Genomic DNA, 7,500 nt, shown 5'->3' with positions numbered 1-7,500 from the left:
TAGTGCAATTCTCGAATGTCGCGGCTGACTTGGCGGTACGAGCGTTCGGAAGTCCCGCCGGAATTGCGACGCTTCGAACGGTCGAGGCGGCCAATCTCGACCTCAGCGGCGGCACTGGCGCGATACACGTTTCTGCCGCCAGGGGGGGGGGGGGTGGGGGGGGGGGGGGGCAAGCCAGCCGGCCGGGGGCGCCCGGCGCCGATCCGGCGCTTACTCGACACGCTCGAGCATCCGAACCCGTCTTATCTACGGGACCGCCGTTGCCACTTGAACACCTTTCGCCGAGAGTATCCGGGCACCCCACCTACCCGCCGGAATCACGAACCACGAGGTAGAAGTCAGGAACCAACAGGAGAAGTCGTGAACTAAATGGCGAATTCATGAACCAAACGGAGAGAAGTCATGAACCGAGCGGTTTAGGGTCAGGGTGAGGGTTGTTAGGGTGAGGCCGTTAGGGTGAGGCCGTTGCTTCGAGCGGGAAGATGGGCAGCCCCGCCCCCCCCCCCCCCCCCCCCGTTGGGTGGAAGGAAACCTCTGCTGCGGGCCCGGCAACCATCCCGAACGGACCCGCTGGGTCCAAATGTCTGCCGCGGGCGGTCCTGCTGCGGTCGCGGGTTCGTTGGAAACCTCTCCTGCTGCTGGCATGGCCACCCTCCCCCCCCCCGCCCGACTGACGACCCTGCGGGCCCGGCGACCCGGTGTCCCGTTGCCGCGCGGGGAGTGATCCTCGGGGCCGTGCCGGGCGGGCCCAGCGACACGAAGAGAGTGGGGGGGGGGTCGGAGGGAGTGGCACTGGGGAGAGAGGGGTGGGGGAGAGAGTGCCCCCCCCCCATTAGGGGCGAGTTTATGCAGTCATCAGAGTTTATACCTAACCTCATGATGCTTTATTAGCCGGATAGGCTGTCTGACCTCGCCCCCAGTCCCTACTCCTTCCACTGGATTCTTCTTATACCCTCTTTTTCTTCGTGCCCCCCCCCCCCCCCCCCCCCCCCACGCAGGGAGGGTTCCAAGAGGGAGGAGGGAGGGAGGGAGTCCCGGGGCCGTGAGAGAGAGAGAGCCTCATTAGCTGCTAGGTTCACCTCATTAGCTGCTAGCTAACGCGTCAGACCTTTTACATTCTTTAGAGGATTGAAACCTCAGGGCCTTTAACCCCCGTTCACCGTTTACACTCAACGATCCTTCCGAACAAAACCCTTACACATCTGTCCGTCCAACTGACCCCCGAGATACCTAACACGCAGATTAACACGTCAGCGGTGATCGGCGTGTCATAGAGGAGTCACAAAGACGGGCAAAATAGAGTGGTTGAATAAAAAATACTCACTCAATTGGCCGTGATTTAACGTAGCACACAATGATGCCAAGCCCATGCAAAGTCCAGTGGCCCAAGCAAACAAATAAGATAGATCTGGCTCGGCGTTCCTCATCTCCACATCGTCACCCAGCACGCCGACGCCCAATAACAATTCCCCCGCAAATTGTGCACCTCGAGCGGCAGTACTTTAAACGGCGCCGTCTTCGGCGTGGACGGCATGAACCAAGTCGGCAAGCATCGTCACCCAGCACACAGACGTCCACTAACAATTCCTCCCCCCTGCAAATTGCGCGCCGCGAACGGCAGTACTTTCAAGTATGCCGCCTTCGGCGGGGACATCGTGAACCAAATCGGCAGGCAGGCGTCGTCAGCCGGTCGACCGACCCCCAGTTGCATTGCCCCAACGGCCATTGTGCACTTCGAACAGAACAGTGCTTTTAAAATATTCCGCCTGCCGCGTGTACATCATGAAACAAATGGAAAGGACGAACCGGGCGTGCAACCGATGCACGGAGAGTGACAGGTCGTCAAGCAAGTCCGTGGCAATCCGTCGGCCGACTCGGCCGCGGCCAGCAGAGGCGTTTTGGCCCGGGCGCGCCGAACTTTGCGCGCCCTCGGTATGCGTAACACTAGCACATGCCTTCAAAACTCACTACAAAATAACCCCAAAGTATGCCGCCTTCCCCGTGGGCCTTGTTACCAATATCTTGCCCTGCTTCCTGATGCCCTTATGGGGTCGGCTCTGTTCTTGCAGAACCCTCAGGTGGTGCAGAGTCTGGGCCATTTTATCAATATCTTGCCCTGATTCCTGATGCCCTTATGGGGTCGGCTCTGTTCTTGCAGAACCCTGAGGTGGTGCAGAGTCTGCGCCTTGTTATCAATATCTTGCCCTGCTTCCTGAAACCCTTATGGGGTTGGTTCTGTTACAAAACCCTCAGGTGGTGCAGAGTCTGGGCCACTTTATAAATAACTCTGCCTGCATTAGGGTCAGGGTCAGGGTTAGGGTTAGGGTTAGGGTTAGGGTTAGGGTTAGGGTTAGGGTTAGGGTTAGGGTTAGGGTTAGGGTTAGGGTTAGGGTTAGGGTTAGGGTTAGGGTTAGGGTTAGGGTTAGGGGTAGGGGTAGGGGTAGCGGTAGGGGTAGGGGTAGGGGTAGGGGTAGTTTGAACTACTGCCGCTCCAGGCGCGCACTGTGCGTGGGTAATTTTCAGTGGGCGTCGGTGTGCTGGGTGACGATGCCGCCCAGACTCTGCACCACCTGAGGGATCTGCAAGAACAGAGCCGAACCCGCAAGGGTATCGGGAAGCAGGGCAAGATATTGATAACAAGGCCCAGACTCTGCACCACCCGAGGGTTCTGCAAGAACAGAGCCGACCCCATAAGGGTATCAGGAAGCAGGGTGAGATAGTGACACCATTTGTAAAACCGGCAAATCCCACCCAGGAAACATTGCAAAAATTGGCCTCTAATGCTGGAACGTGGGTAAAGCCAAACAAACACGACACGTTTTAAAAGAACGTTACTAAAACAGCCTGGGATATGCCCATGACAAAGGATAGGCCGAACCTCACCAGAAAAAAAGAGAGGGAGACCACGGCAGAGCTGAGGGATAAACATGAGATGGTGATAAAACCAGCAGACGAGGGGAGCAGTAGGGTTACAAATTAATGTCAATATGGGGCCTGCTCCCACTGGGTAATAGACAAAAACATAGAACAGGGTGACAGGAGAGACTGGATAGCACAGAGGATAACCCGTGAGCGAAATAATGGGGTGTATGCAGTTCAATGTAAGGAGTGTACCTTACGGTACATAGGCGAAACAGGTAAAACAGCCTCAGCGGTGATCGACGTGTCAAAGAGGAGTCACAAAGACGGGCAAAATAAAGTGGTTGATTATAGACAATAGACAATAGACAATAGGTGCAGGAGTCGGCCATTCAGCCCTTCGAGCCAGCACCGCCATTCAATGCGATCATGGCTGATCACTCTCAATCAGTACCCCGTTCCTGCCTTCTCCCCATACCCCCTCACTCCGTTATCCTTAAGAGCTCTATCCAGCTCTCTCTTGAAAGCATCCAACGAACTGGCCTCCACTGCCTTCTGAGGCAGAGAATTCCACACCTTCACCACTCTCTGACTGAAAAGGTTCTTCCTCATCTCCGTTCTAAATGGCCTACCCCTTATTCTTAAACGGTGGCCCCTTGTTCTGGACTCCCCCAACATTGGGAACATGTTTCCTGCCTCTAATGTGTCCAATCCCCTAATTATCGTATATGTTTCAATAAGATCCCCCCTCATTCTTCTAAATACCAGTGTATACAAGCCCAATCGCTCCAGCCTTTCAACATACGACCGTCCCGCCATTCCGGGAATTAACCTAGTGAACCTACGCTGCACGCCCTCCATAGCAAGAATATCCTTCCTCAAATTTGGAGACCAAAACTGCACACAGTACTCCAGGTGCGGTCTCACCAGGGCCCGCTACAACTGTAGAAGGACCTCTTTGCTCCTATACTCAACTCCTCTGGTTACGAAGGCCAACATTCCATTGGCTTTCTTCACTGCCTGCTGTACCTGCATGCTTCCTTTCATTGACTGATGCACTAGGACATCCAGATCTCGTTGAACTCCCCCTCCTCCTAACTTGACACCATTCAGACAATAATCTGCCTTTCTACTCTTACTTCCAAAGTGAATAACCTCGCACTTATCTACATTAAACTGCATCTGCCATGTATCCGCCCACTCACACAACCTGTCCAAGTCATCCTGCAGCCTTATTGCATCTTCCTCACAATTCACACTACCCTCCAGCTTAGTATCATCTGCAAATTTGCTAATGGTACTTTTAATCCCTCCGTCTAAGTCATTAATGCATATCGTAAATAGCTGGGGTCCCAGCACCGAACCTTGCGGTACCCCACTGGTCACTGCCTGCCATTCCGAGAGGGACCCATTTATACCCACTCTTTGCTTTCCGTCTGTCAACCAATTTTCTATCCATGTCAGTACCCTACCCCCAATACCACGTGCCCTAATTTTGCCCACTAATCTCCTATGTGGGAGCTTGTCGAAGGCTTTCTGAAAGTCGAGGTACACCACGTCCACTGACTCTCCCCTGTCAATTTTCCTAGTTACATCCTCAAAACATTCCAGTAGATTTGTCAAGCATGATTTCCCCTTCGTAAATCCATGCTGACTCGCAATGATCCTGTTACTGCTATCCAAATGCTCAGCAATTTCGTCTTTTCTAATTGACTCCAGCATCTTCCCCACCACTGATGTCAGACTAACTGGTCTATAATTACCCGTTTTCTCTCTCCCTCCCTTCTTAAAAAGTGGGATAACATTTGCTATCCTCCAATCCACAGGAACTGATCCTGAATCTATATAGAACATTGAAAAATGATCTCCAATGCTTCCACTATTTCTAGAGCCACCTCCTTAGGTACCCTGGGATGCAGACCATCAGGCCCTGGGGATTTATCAGCCTTCAGTCCCATCAGTCTACCCAAAACCATTTCCTGCCTAATGTGGATTTCCTTCAGTTCCTCCATCACCCTAGGTTCTCCGGCCCCTAGAACATTTGGGAGATTGTGTGTATCTTCCTCAGTGAAGACAGACCCAAAGTAACGGTTTAACTCGTCTGCCATTTCTTTGTTCCCCATAATAAATTCCCCCGTTTCTGTCTTCAAGGGACCCACATTTGCCTTGACTATTTTTTCCCTCTTCACGTACCTAAAAAAACTTTTGCTATCCTCCTTTATATTATTGGCTAGTTTACCCTCGCACCTCATCTTTTCTCCCCGCATTGCCTCTTTAGTTAACTTTTGTTGCTCTTTAAAAGAGTCCCAATCCTCTGTCTTCCCACTCTTCTTTGCTATGTTATACCTCCTCTCCTTAATTTTTATGCTGTCCCTGACTTCCCTTGTCAGCCACAGGTGTCTCTTACTCCCCTTAGAGTCTTTCCACCTCTTTGGAATAAATTGATCCTGCAACCTCTGCATTATTCCCTGGAATACCTGCCATTGCTGTTCTACCGTCTTCCCTGCTAGGGCCTCCTTCCAGTCAATTTTGGCCAGCTCCCGCCTCATGCCTCTGTAATCCCCTTTGCTATACTGTAATACAGACACTTCCGATTTTCCCTTCTACCTTTCCATTTGCAGAGTAAAACTTATCGTGTTGTGATCACTGCCTCCTAACGGCTCTTTTACCTCTAGTCCCCTTATCAGATCAGGATCATTAAAAACACTCACTCTATTGGCCGTGATTTAACCTAGCACACAGTGTTGCAAAGCCCATGCAAAGTCCAGTAGTGGGCCAAGCAAACAAATAAGATAGATCTGGCTCGGCGTTCCACATCTCCACATCGTCACCCAGCACGCCGACGCCCATTAACAATTCCCCCGCAAATTGTGCACCTCGAGCGGCAGTACTTTAAACGGCGCCGTCTTCGGCGTGGACGGCATGAACCAAGTCGGCAAGCATCGTCACCTAGCACACAGACGTGCACTAACAATTCCTCCCCCCGCAAATTGCGCGCCGCGAACGGCGGTACTTTCAAGTATGCCGCCTTCGGCGGGGACATCGTGAACCAAATCGGCAGGCAGGCGTCGTCAGCCGGTCGACCGACCCCCAGCTGCATTTCCCCAACGGACATTGTGCACTTCGTACAGAACAGTGCTTTTAAAATATTCCGCCTGCCGCGTGGACATCATGAACCAAATGAGCAGGCAGGCATCATATCATATCATATCATACACATACAGCCGGAAACAGGCCTTTTCGGCCCTCCAAGTCCGTGCCGCCCAGCGATCCCCGTACATTAACATTATCCTATACCCACTAGGGACAGTCAGCCCCCAGCACAACGACGCCCCCGCTAACAATTCCCCACGCACATGGTGCGCTCGAGCTGCAGCACTTTAAAGTACGCCGCCTTCGGCGGGGACATCGTGAACCAAAGGAGCAGGCAGCCATGGTCACCGCCAGCACAACGACGGCGCCGCTAACAATTCCCCGCGCACCTTGTGCGCTCGAGCTGCAGTACTTTAAAGTACGCCACCTTCGGCGGGGACATCGTGAACCAAAGGAGCAGGCAGCCATGGTCACCGCCAGCACAACCACGGCGCCGCTAACAATTCCACGCGCACCTTGTGCGCTCGAGCTGCAGTACTTTAAAGTACGCCGCCTTCGGCGGGGACATCGTGAACCAAAGGAGCAGGCAGCCATGGTCACCGCCAGCACAAGCACGGCGCCGCTAACAATTCCCCGCGCACCTTGTGCGCTCGAGCTGCAGTACTTTAAAGTACGCCGCCTTCGGCGGGGACATCGTGAACCAAAGGAGCAGGCAGCCATGGTCACCGCCAGCACAACCACGGCGCCGCTAACAATTCCCCGCGCACCTTGTGCGCTCGAGCTGCAGTACTTTAAAGTACGCCGCCTTCGGCGGGGACATCGTGAACCAAAGGAGCAGGCAGCCATGGTCACCGCCAGCACAACCACGGCGCCGCTAACAATTCCCCGCGCACCTTGTGCGCTCGAGCTGCAGCACTTTAAAGTACGCCGCCTTCGGCGGGGACATCGTGAACCAAAGGAGCAGGCAGCCATGGTCACCGCCAGCACAACGACGGCGCCGCTAACAATTCCCCGCGCACCTTGTGCGCTCGAGCTGCAGTACTTTAAAGTACGCCGCCTTCGGCGGGGACATCGTGAACCAAAGGAGCAGGCAGCCATGGTCACCGCCAGCACAACCACGGCGCCGCTAACAATTCCACGCGCACCTTGTGCGCTCGAGCTGCAGTACTTTAAAGTACGCCGCCTTCGGCGGGGACATCGTGAACCAAAGGAGCAGGCAGCCATGGTCACCGCCAGCACAAGCACGGCGCCGCTAACAATTCCCCGCGCACCTTGTGCGCTCGAGCTGCAGTACTTTAAAGTACGCCGCCTTCGGCGGGGACATCGTGAACCAAAGGAGCAGGCAGCCATGGTCACCGCCAGCACAACCACGGCGCCGCTAACAATTCCCCGCGCACCTTGTGCGCTCGAGCTGCAGTACTTTAAAGTACGCCGCCTTCGGCGGGGACATCGTGAACCAAAGGAGCAGGCAGCCATGGTCACCGCCAGCACAAGCACGGCGCCGCTAACAATTCCCCGCGCACCTTGTGCGCTCGAGCTGCAGTACTT

Source organism: Rhinoraja longicauda, unplaced genomic scaffold, assembly GCF_053455715.1.
Source record: "Rhinoraja longicauda isolate Sanriku21f unplaced genomic scaffold, sRhiLon1.1 Scf000164, whole genome shotgun sequence".
Taxonomy (NCBI): domain Eukaryota; kingdom Metazoa; phylum Chordata; class Chondrichthyes; order Rajiformes; family Arhynchobatidae; genus Rhinoraja; species Rhinoraja longicauda.
This window is presented reverse-complemented; position numbering follows the sequence as displayed.